This window comes from Symphalangus syndactylus, chromosome 18 (assembly GCF_028878055.3).
Source record: "Symphalangus syndactylus isolate Jambi chromosome 18, NHGRI_mSymSyn1-v2.1_pri, whole genome shotgun sequence".
NCBI classification, from domain to species: domain Eukaryota; kingdom Metazoa; phylum Chordata; class Mammalia; order Primates; family Hylobatidae; genus Symphalangus; species Symphalangus syndactylus.
The window spans coordinates 91,856,797-91,867,636 of record NC_072440.2 but is presented as its reverse complement, the minus strand read 5'-3'; the positions used below and the strand labels follow the sequence as shown (position 1 = coordinate 91,867,636).

The 10,840-nt window shown below is 48.6% G+C and overlaps 1 long non-coding RNA gene across 1 annotated transcript; it reads right to left on the bottom strand.

Moving 5' to 3' along the window:
• Positions 1–4,258: 4,258 nt before the first annotated feature.
• On the bottom strand, positions 4,259–10,816 carry LOC134733470 (uncharacterized). Its single transcript, XR_010116939.1, has 4 exons — positions 10,723–10,816; positions 5,734–5,842; positions 5,430–5,505; positions 4,259–4,529 (listed from the first exon to the last, which is right to left on the bottom strand). It is a non-coding gene; the product is annotated as an uncharacterized lncRNA (long non-coding RNA).
• Between the last annotated feature and the right edge of the window lie 24 nt (positions 10,817–10,840).

Below are 10,840 nucleotides of genomic sequence, written 5' to 3'. Positions count from 1 at the left end.
TTGTTCATTTTTTAAAATTCTTTTTTTTTTTTTTTTTTTTTTGTATTTGATGGACTGGGTTAATTTGAAAGCCTAGTCTTTGAGCTCTGAAATTCTTTCTTCTGCTTGCTTAATTCTATTGCTGAGACTTTCTAGTGCATTTTGCATTTCTCTAAGTGTGTCATTGATTTTCAGAAGTTGTGATTGTTTTTTATTTATGCTATCTATTTCATTGAAGAATTTTTATTTTATATCCTGCATCATATTTTTGATTTCTTTAAGTTGGAGTTCACCTTTCTTTGGTGCCTTCTTGATTAGCTTAATAATTAACATTCTGAATTCTTTTTCTGGCAATTCAGATATTTCATCTTGGTTTGGATCCATTGCTGGTGAGCTGGTTTGATCTTTTGGGGGTGCTAAAGAACCTTGTTTTTTCATATTACCAGAATTGTTTTTCTGGTTCCTTTTCATTTGGGTTGACTATGTCAGAGGGAAGATCTGGGACTCAAGGCCTGCTGTTCAGATTCTTTTGTCCCACTGGGTGCCCTCTTGATGCAGTATTCTCCCCCTTCCCCTAGGAATGGGGCTTCCTGAGGGCTGAACTGCAATGATTGCTTTTGCTCTTCTGGTTCTAGCCACCCAGCGGAGCTGCTGGGCTCCGGGCTGGCACTGGGGAGTGTCTGCAGAGTCCTGTGATGTGATCCTCTCTCAGCCATAGATACCAGCATCTGCTCCAGTGGAGGTAGCAGGGCAGTGACGTGGACCCTGTGTAGGTCTTTCATTGTGTTTTTCTTTAGTGCACTGGTTTTGTGTTGGTTGGCCAGGAAGTGGGTCTTTCTTTTTTTTTTTTTTTGAGACGGAGTCTCTCTTTGTCGCCCAGGCTGGAGTGCAGTGGTGCGATCTCGGCTCACTGCGAGCTCCGCCTCCCGGGTTCACACCATTCTCTTGCCTCAGCCTCCTGAGTAGCTGGGACTACAGGCGCCCGCCACTGCGCCTGGCTAATTTTTTGTATTTTTAGTAGAGATGGGGTTTCACCGTGTTAGCCAAGATGGTCTGGATCTCCTGACCTTGTGATCCGCCCACCTCGGCCTCCGGAGGTGGGGCTTTCAAGAGCACGTCAGCTGCAATCGTATAGGAAGGTTGTAAACTTGCCCTAGAGACACATGGTTAAGTATTCAGGTTTCTCAGGCAGTGGGCAGGGCCATAGAGCTCCCAAAGAGATTATGATCTTTGTCTTCTGCTACCAGCTGGGTGGAGAAAGACCACCGGGTGGGGGCAGGGATAGGCATGTCTGAGCTTAGACTCTCCTTGGGTGGGGCATGCTGTGGCTGGTGTGGGAGACGGGGGTGTGGTTCCCAGTCCAGTGGATTTGTATTCCCATGGGGAGTATGTCTGCCTCTGCTGAGTCATACTGGTCGCCAGGGAAGTGGGGGAAAGCCAGCAATCACAGACCTCGCCCCACTCCCATGAAGCCTGCAGTCCTAAAGGCTGGTCTCACTCCCACTGTGGCCCCCCAACAGCATGGAGTCTATTAACAGGCAGCTGGTGACCAGGGCTGAGAACTTGCCCTAGACCACCAGCTTCCCCATTGAGAAAGCAAGCTGACTCACAGTTTTCCGGCGTCTCAGGGGCCCTGCAGCAGTGATCTAGTTCCTTCAAAGGGTCTGTGGATTCTCTGAGCTTTTCTGGTATGTTCCTGCAGTAGTTCTTGGAGAAAAAGTTCACGATGTGAGTCTCCGCACGCTGCTCAGTCAGTCCCAGCGGGAGCTGCAAGCTAGTCCTGCCTTCTATCCGCCATCTTGCCCGCATTCTTTTAGCGTTGAAAGTAAGTCTTGCCCTAGCAAGTTTACTGGAGCAGTATCCCATAGTACAAAAGTATGTTTTTTCTGAAAATGGCCCCAAAGTCAATTGAACGAGTTCAAACATAGGAACCTCTTGAACTTCATTCAAAACCCCTACCAAAAAATATGACGATTTTACTCTGAGGGGTTTGTTGATCTATTAAAGTGGCTTTATGGTAGATAGGAGGCTTTGGCATCCACCAGGATTGTCCAAGATTTCCTTTATTCTAACTCTTGTTTCTCTATGTTTATTTAGAGGTATTATGGGCAGCACTTTATCAGGGGACTCTCTTAGAGGCTGGTCAATTATCATGAGAGCTAAAATCTCTTGGGCTCTCTCTGGCCTAAAGGAAAGAGGCTTATTGGTGGACTGACAGAAAAATGGAGAATTTCTTTTCCAGTGTCTCTTTTCTAGTCATTTGCAATAAAGGCAGATACTTTGGGACCTCTTGTTTTAGGATCTCTTGGTTGAAAAAGCTTCACAGGTTGCAGCTTTTTGAAGGTTGAAGGGACATAGGCTTGTTAATCTTTGGGTTTTTTCTTCCTGTAGAGTCCCTTCAAAATGTTCAGCTACAGCCACCAATTCAGTCATATTTGTCACTTCCCATCTAGGTTTATGTTTTTTAATTAAACTGCTAAGTTCAGGACAAAGTCCGTTTATAAATAGAACAGTTAATGCCGTTTCAGTCTTTGCAGGAAATGCTCCTTGCCATATGTTGAGCCCAGAATGTTTCTGAAATAGTGTTTCTAAGTGAGTTCTATAATCTGAAACTGGTTCATCTTTTTTTTTTTTTTCTTGTCTGCAGGATTGCATCATGGACCAATCAATTTTCGGTGAATGTGATTGGTCCATCATGCAAACCAGCAGACAAAAATGTGCGAAAAATCTTAGAAATTGAATCTAGAAGGGGTTCAGCATTTTTTCATGCTCCTTTTGGCCCTTCCCATGAGGAGGTCTTGGAGGTCTTTAATATCCTCCTCATGTGTGTTCCATTCTGTTGCTGGCATCCATTTGCCAGGTCCCAATATCATGTGAATAAATTGGTAAAGGTCAAGGAGTCCTGGATCCTACTTTCCTAGGAACATTCTAAATTCCTCAATAAATTTTTGAGGATTTCTCCTTGCATCCCGGAAGTCCTTTACAATGGCTCTAAGCTCAATTTTAGATCATGGAGTTAAAGTGATTACAGCAGGAAGGCCTGGCTGATCAGAGGTCTTACTTTGTGAAGACATCTGTTTGCCTTCTCTTTTGTCAATCTTCTTCAGGGTGAAAGGGTAATTTAGCAAGCAAGGTTAGTGGACTCATAATATTTAATTAGGGACGGATAAAGAGAATAAACAGTTGTGGTTAGTTCAGTAAGAGCATAGTCCTTATTTTTTTCAAAGTATCTTACCGGTGGACATTTTAAAAATTAATTTATTATAGGCCATGCATGGTGGCTCATGCCTGTAATCCCAACAATTTGGGAGGCTGAGGCAGGCGTATCACCTGAGGTTGGGAGTTTGAGACCAGCCTGACCAACATGGTGAAACCCTATCTCTACTAAAAATACAAATTTAGCTAGGCATGGTGGCATGCACCTGTAATCCCAGCCCACTCGGGAGGCTGAGGCAGGAGAATTGCTTGAACCCAGGAGGCGGAGGTTGTGGCAAACTGAGATCGCGCCATTGCACTCCATCCAGCCTGGGCAACAAAAGCAAAACTCCGTCTCAAAAAAACAAAAACAAAAATAATTTATTATAATTTATTGTTATTACTATTTATGATTATTTTGAGACAGGGTCTCACTCTGTTGCTCAGACTGGAGTGTAGTGGTGCAATCTTGGCTCACCGAAGCCTCAACCTCCTGGGCTCAAGCAATCTTCCCACCTCAGCCTCCCAAGTAGCTAGGACTAAGGTGTAAACCACTATGCCTGGCTAATTTTGTTTATTGTTTTGTAGAGATGAGGTCTCACTATGTTGCCCAAGCTGGTCTCGAACTCCTCAACTCAAGCAATTTTCCCACCTTGACCTTCCAAATTGCTGGGATTACAGGCATGAGCCACTGTGCTCGGCCTTAGTCCTCTTTCATGATGTCCTTAGTCTGTTGTTTAAGATTTTCACTTGCTTTTTGCAAAGAATCTTTTAGGGATGCAATTTTTGATTTGTTTAGTCTTTTAGATCTTCCCATACTAATTAAAGAATACATACTATTGTTTTTGTGTGGGATGCTGATTCCTTTTTTCTCATATGACTTGCAAATAAATAATTTTAACCAAATTAAAACTTCCCCATTATCTTTTCTAAGTTGTCTCAGTGAGGTTAACCCATTTTTCTGAAAATGCACATGTTCTGCGCCCATAATTTTATACATAAAAGTAGCTGGAGTCTCAGAATGTGGAGTCTCAGACTCTTTGAATTGAGATGAACTCATTACCAAAAAGGTACCCACCTGAGGCCTTCAGCCTCTAACCGAATCTAATCCGGTTGATTATCGAATCCAATCCAATCCCAAACCCAGCCCAGTCCAGAGATTGCTCAAACAAACTTGGAGAGCTGAGAACACAAATTCTTGGATCTTGGAATCTGAGAGAAAATTCAGCCACGACCTCCAGTTACAAACAAGAGATCAATGGGCACAGCTGGCGTTGCAGGTATCTGGTCTGGTTCCCTGGTGTTCCTGGGGGTTGCTGAAGTTTTACTCTGTATTCTCACTTCTGACACCAAATCTGTTAAAAGAAAAACTTTAGACATATTAAATTTAACAGAGTTTAATTGAAAAAAAAAAAGAGGAAAAAAAAACAACCAAAATGATTTCTTAATTTGATAGCCCCCAGAATCAGAAGAGATTCAGAGACTTCAGGGCTGCTACATGGTCAGATGAGATTTATGGACAGAAAAAAGGAAGGTGACATGCAGAAATTGTGAGCTACAGAAACAGCTGGGTTAGTTATAGCTCAGCATTTTCCTCATTGGTACAAGGTCTGAACAGCTGGCTGCCTGCGATTGGCTGAGACTCAGCTATGTTACAGAAGCATACTGCTGAGTTGAGTTTTCAGTTTGTTTAGGTACTAAGTTAGCTTGTTGTTCATAAGTAAGAACTCAAGTATGTGAGTACAGAGGCTTTCTCAGGCCAAATTTAATTTGATTTAACAGAAGTGAGGAGCAACCAGCCTCATTCTCACTGTGACTGGGTGTGGGCATGTCCTGGGCCCTCCCACAGCTCTAGGAATTGCCTGAGAGACAAACGAAGTGGACAAAGTCGCTGACAGACCTGAGTTACTGCCTTGGTCCTGGTGACCCTGCTCCAGGCAGTCCATCTCTGTCTGCTATCCTGGCACCACTCCCAGTGGTTCATTATCTCCCAGAGGGGCCTCTGGAGTGCAAGCCTCAAACAGGGAGACAAAACTGGGAAGACTCCATGCGGCTCCACAGCAACCAGCCAGTTCTAAAGTCAGCGTCCCTGGCTTCCAGCTCCAACACCGGACATTCCCCCATGGCTCCCCTGCCTGGGAATCTGGTGGAGGCTGATTGGGCAGCCCAGGGGATGCCGGTGGGGTGCGGGGAAGAAAGGCTGCAAGAGCAGCTTGGCTGGATCATGGAGGCCCGGGTGAGGCATTCAGACTTACTCTAAGGGCAAGAGAGCGAGAGACTGCAGCTTGGAGAGGACAGCGGTGCTTTGGAAGATGAATCTGGCTCGTTGTGCTGTAAGAAAAGGAGGGAGGAGAGCAGCTCTGTAGGTGACCTGGGGCAGTGGCAATAGGTATGAGGGCCGTGAGGGGTCTGAGACAAGCAGTGAGGGTGCACTACCCAGCCTTCCTGCTTGTGGGTGAGGAGCTGTTGGTGAGGATTCTAAGGGTGTGATCTTTGATGATTAGGTGAATGTGTTATGGCTCACAGGAACAGGGAAGATGGGAGGAGGAGTGGGCTTACAGCAAAGAGTGGCGTTTTATTTTATTCAGCTTGGAAGGCCGTGAGACTTCTCTGTGGAGATAGGTGAGTTTGCCAAATCTGGAGCTCGAGAACCAAGTCAAGGCTGTAGCTGCATATTTAGGAGTAAAGGTAGAAATTGAAGTAATGGGAGGGAATAAGGGTGTTGAAGACGGAAGTTTTTGATGCCAGAAATAAGCTGTTTAAGGAAATGACCAATCTTCTAGAAATCTCCAAGGCTTGTGTTAAAACCATCCCTTACCCCTGCACAGATACCATATGCACGTACCTCTAACATCGCCTGGTTTATGTCATGTGCACCTAACCATTGCCCTGGCAGGTGGGCCTCTGTACAAAGGGAAGTAAATATTTGTTCCTGTAGAACCTTTGGTTTTGGATAATATAAATATTAACTTTGGCCAGGTGCAGTGGCTCGCACCTGTAATCCCAGCACTTTGGGAGGCCAAGGCGGGGAGGATCACCTGATGTCAGAAGTTCGAGATCAGCCTGGCCAATATGGTGAAACCCCGTCTCTACTATCAAAAATAAATAAATAAATAAATAAATAGTAACTTTCTAGTACTTTGGGCACATCTGCTTGTAATGCCCCCGAGGTGACTATGGTAGCAGTCTATCCCAAACTTCTTGGCAATGCCAGTGGCTGGCAATGTGTCACATGCCTGGAATGACCAGAGAATAAGTGTCTGATGATCTGCTCGGTAGTCATTGGAAGCCACCCCCATGAGGTGGTGACAAAAGAGGACTTTGGAAGGCTCTGACAGTGCCTTGGAGCTGGGGCTTCTTGGGTAATTTTTTTTTTTTTTCGAGATGGAGTTTTGCTTTTGTTGTCCAGGCAGGAATGCAATGGCATGATCTCGGTTCATCACAACCTCTGCCTCCCAGATTCAAGCGATTCTCCTGCCTCAGCCTCCTAAGTAGCTGGGATTACAGGCATGTGCCACCATGCCTGGCTAATTTTGTATTTTTAGTAGAGATGGGGTTTCTCCATGTTGGTCAGGCTGATCTCGAACTCCCGACCTCAGGTGATCCACCTGCCTTTGCCTCCCAAAGTGCTGGGATTACAGATGTGAACCACCGTGCCTGGCCTGCTTCTTGAGTATTTTTGTTGTAAGTTTTAATCCCTACAGTGAAAAAGAACAGCTCCCTCTTGTTGGAGTGGCAGGGGGTTGGCAACGCTCCCTTGCCTTTAGAGCAGAAGTCCATCCCCATGAGCTGGAGGCAGTGAAAGGTCAACCCCCAAGTCCATGGGTAGTCCCTCGGCAGCTGGGCGGAAACCAGCGAGGAGGGTGATATTTTGGAATGGCCGACGGCTCTGCAGGTCCCAGGAAGATGAGCTAACCTGCTCACAGTGGGGCCACCAGGTCTGCTGCTTGCCTCGGTGGCTTCAGATGCTCTTTGAGCAGGCTGTGGCTCCCAGAGCTGAATTGGAGTGTAGGACTGACTCCCTTGGACGGACTCACAGAGACTGAAGTGCAAGCCAGGTGCCATATGAGGAATTCCCAGAGAAGTGGAGCTGCCCGAGGGAGGGCACACGCGCTCGGCCTCAGAGGCATTAGTATGCCTTGATGGACTCCTCAGCTGTCCGTTTCTGTCCGTAACCTGGATGTCAGTGTGACTCCTCTCCCCCACCTCCCTGTCTCCCTCCCTTCCTCCTTCCCTCACTTATCCCCCTCTCCCATCTCTCCATCCATCCTTCCCCTCCACCACCCCCAGGTCCAGTGGAGGGTGACAGCTCACAGCCTGGGTCCTCCGTGTCCATGATCTGTTCTTTGTGCCCCCCTCTCCATCTGGGAGCAACACTAGGAGGAAGGTCCTCAGCTCTTCAGGGACATTCCTCTCCTGGAGCCAAGGCCAGCACTGGCAGGGGTCCACGAACCTTGGCTGACTAGTCCTTGTGGTCAGCCTTGCCCTGCGGAGGCACAGAGCCAGAGGCCCTTGCTTCTGACTGGCTGCATTCCCATTGCACATGTGGGAATTGGGAAAGGCTGGGGACCTGCTCAGGCTCGCCTGGATGGCACTTCCCCAGCTCTCTGATGGGTTGTGGGGACACTGCACTTCTGGTCCAGAGAAGTGGGGCCTGGTCCAGGAATTCCCACATCTGGGGCACAATGCTCCCATCCCACACTGGAGAATCAAGAGTGCACTGCACGGAGGAATTTTTAAAGAATTTTCCTAATATGGGAGTGGGACCTTGATCCATGATGGCTCCCAGATACTCAGAGGATACAGCCAACCCCTTGTTGTCAGCACCAACTTCCATCCTTAGAGCTGCCCCCTCTCCTAACCCCCCACTCAGAGTCCTGGCCCTGAGTCTGGCTTCCCGGGGCTGGAAGCCACGTTGATCTCTGAAAACACCATCAGTGCTGGGAACTCAGAGGAGGTTTTGGGTGCTTTAGTTCCATGCATCTGCACCAGAGCTCCCTGGGCCCAGGCCCCACCTGATGGTCCCCATTCTCCCACAGCATGGGGTCTTGGTTCTGAACCTGCCCTGGGGCTGGCCCCTGCCCCTAGCTGCCTCTTTCTGGTCCCCAGCCCTGCACAGGAAGGCCGTCTGCACACCAGATCTTACCTATCATCCATCGGAAAGCTTTCTGATGCTACATGCTCACTGGTTTAAGCTGTTGCTCCCCCCACAGCAGGCATCTCAGCCTCCAGCTGTTTGTCAGCTGCTTCACATGGCTTCCAGCTGCTAAGGCTGAAGAAAGCTGGAGGCTTCAGTGGATGCTTCTGCAGCAAAAAGCTTGCTGGGGAGAAGCAAGCAAACATGAAAGAGCAAGTCCCTTCTCTCCTCCTGACCTCAGTCTCCCAGTGCCCCTTATTGGAAGAACTTGTCAGAACCAGCTGACCTGGGGACATGTAATTTGCACAGATCAAGCCCCAGTGGCACCAACCTGACAAGTGGAGATCTGGAGCTGAGACCGAATAGCTAATGGGCAGCACAACGCCCTGCCCTTCTTTCCTTGCTTGGCAAGCTCTTGCCCCTGCTCCGGGCCTTAGCTCAGGTGTCATTTCTTCCAGGCAGCTCTCTCTGGACCTGTTGTCCCGCTGTGGCTTCCCACAGAGACCTACACATGCTTCTATCCAGCACAGGATAGAAATGATCTCTTCATGCCTCTGTCTCCCTTACTTGGCAATGAGCTTCTGGAGAAAAAGCGACTTTGCCTGCCAACTTTGTAATTCTCAGGGCTTACTGCATAGCTCTGTACATCTTTGCTGAGCCACAGCACCTGCAGTTGTCAGCTCTCCCTGGAAGAAGGTTGAGGAGTAGGTGGAGCAGGATGGTTGTTCTTCAGGCTGTCTCTCATCCTGGGATTCCCAGGCACTGCCCCTTTTTTCTCCGACAATAATAATGATTAACATTTGTTGAACCCCTGGCCGGCACCAGGCACAATTCTTCATACTTCCCATGTATCAACTCATTTAATTTTCACAAACTTATGAACTGAGGTGCAGAGAAGTTAAGCGACTTGCCCAATGTTACACAGTGAGAAAATGGCAGAACCAGAACTTGAATCCAGGTAATCTGGGTTCCAGAGCCTGTGCCCTTAGTCCCTATGTTATTTTGTCCAAGGAGGATAGGAATCAGGAAAATGTGGCAAACTTATAATGCCGATGCCAACAATCAAAATAAGAAGATGGATAAAATATTACCTTGACAATGGATGTCTTCCCAGCACATTCCCCCTCTCTAGGGAAAAACACCTCTCTTATTTTGGGAAAACCCAGCTTCCCAGCTCTCCAATATGGACTTCCAGAAGGAGCTGCATAAGATAGTGTCTCACAGCCATGGGTGGACATGTGACACAATTCAGGGCCCTCCCCGTGGTTGTTCAAGTTGGTAGTGACAGAACAGAGAAGCTCCTCTTAGGAGGTGAAGTTGGCTCCAGGCTTGCGGAAGGAGACTGACTGGCAGATAGATGCAGGGGTGAGAGGGAATGAGAGCGCCTCCTTTCCCTGCCCTGGGTTTGGGCCTCTGAGCTGGTGAATCCCCCTTTTGCATTGCCTCATTTAATGTCAGTTTCTCACATTTGTGACTAAAGAGCCCTAACTAATACCAACTTATAATTTACAAAGTCCTGTCACAGGTCATTGATTCTTATGCCAGCATGAGGGGGCAGGCAGGGGGTCATATCCCCATTTCCAGAAGTGAAAACTGAGGCTTGGAACAGTTAAGTGACTTGCCAAGCAGCAAGTCAGTGGCAGAGCTGGCTGAGAAGCTGGTGCTTGGCCCCTCAGGCCAGGAGTCTATCCTCTCCTCCACTTTGTGTTCTCATGGGCTCTATGGAGAGGGGGTCTGGGTGCCACCACCTGCCTCAGTACTCGTGGCTTGGAGCTTGGACCCGGCTGTGCTTCCTCTCATTCCTCTTGCTTTGTCTTGGAGCCTATGGGGCTGGGGGAAACAGGCGCAGAGCTGGAGATGGCAGATTCTAGTACTACACACTCCACACCCCCACTTCCCATCCATGAAGCCCACAGGGAAAGAGAGGTTCCTGCAGCAGCTACAAGAACACCTCCCCCCCATACCAGCAACCAGGAAATCCCCCGGACAAACTGTGTGCCCAGACTGTGGCGGCCACCCACCCCGCACCTCACCCACTCCTGGCACCTCCAGGGCCTGTAGGGAAGCTCCCTGCCCCCAAACCGGCTTTGGGGCTCGCTGTCTGGCCTGGGCCCGAGCTTCGTGGGGGAAGTGGGTGTAGGGGCCTCCTCTGGCCTGGGGGCTGGGAAACCTAAGGCACCTCTGCCTCCACAGCTGGTCTCCAGCTTGGGGTTGCCAGAGGCCAGTCAGCTCCTCTTCTGAATCTGGATTAGAATCTTCTCGACCCTGGCAGGAAGAGCAGGAAGTCTGTGGTTGGAGGGCGTTTCCTGTTTACTGCTGGTGTCAGCGTTGGTCTGAGAGGTCCACCCTTCTGTGGTTAAGTGAGGCCGGACATCTCCCACCCTCCCTTCAGGCCGACTCACATCCCTCACCTGGTCCTCATGAGAAGGTCTCTGCTTCCTCTGGCCCAGGGGAGCAGGTTACCATCTTCGGGTTTGCTCTCCTCCCCTTGCCTGGGCTGAAAGTAGTCTTTCTAATGACAGCAGCAGT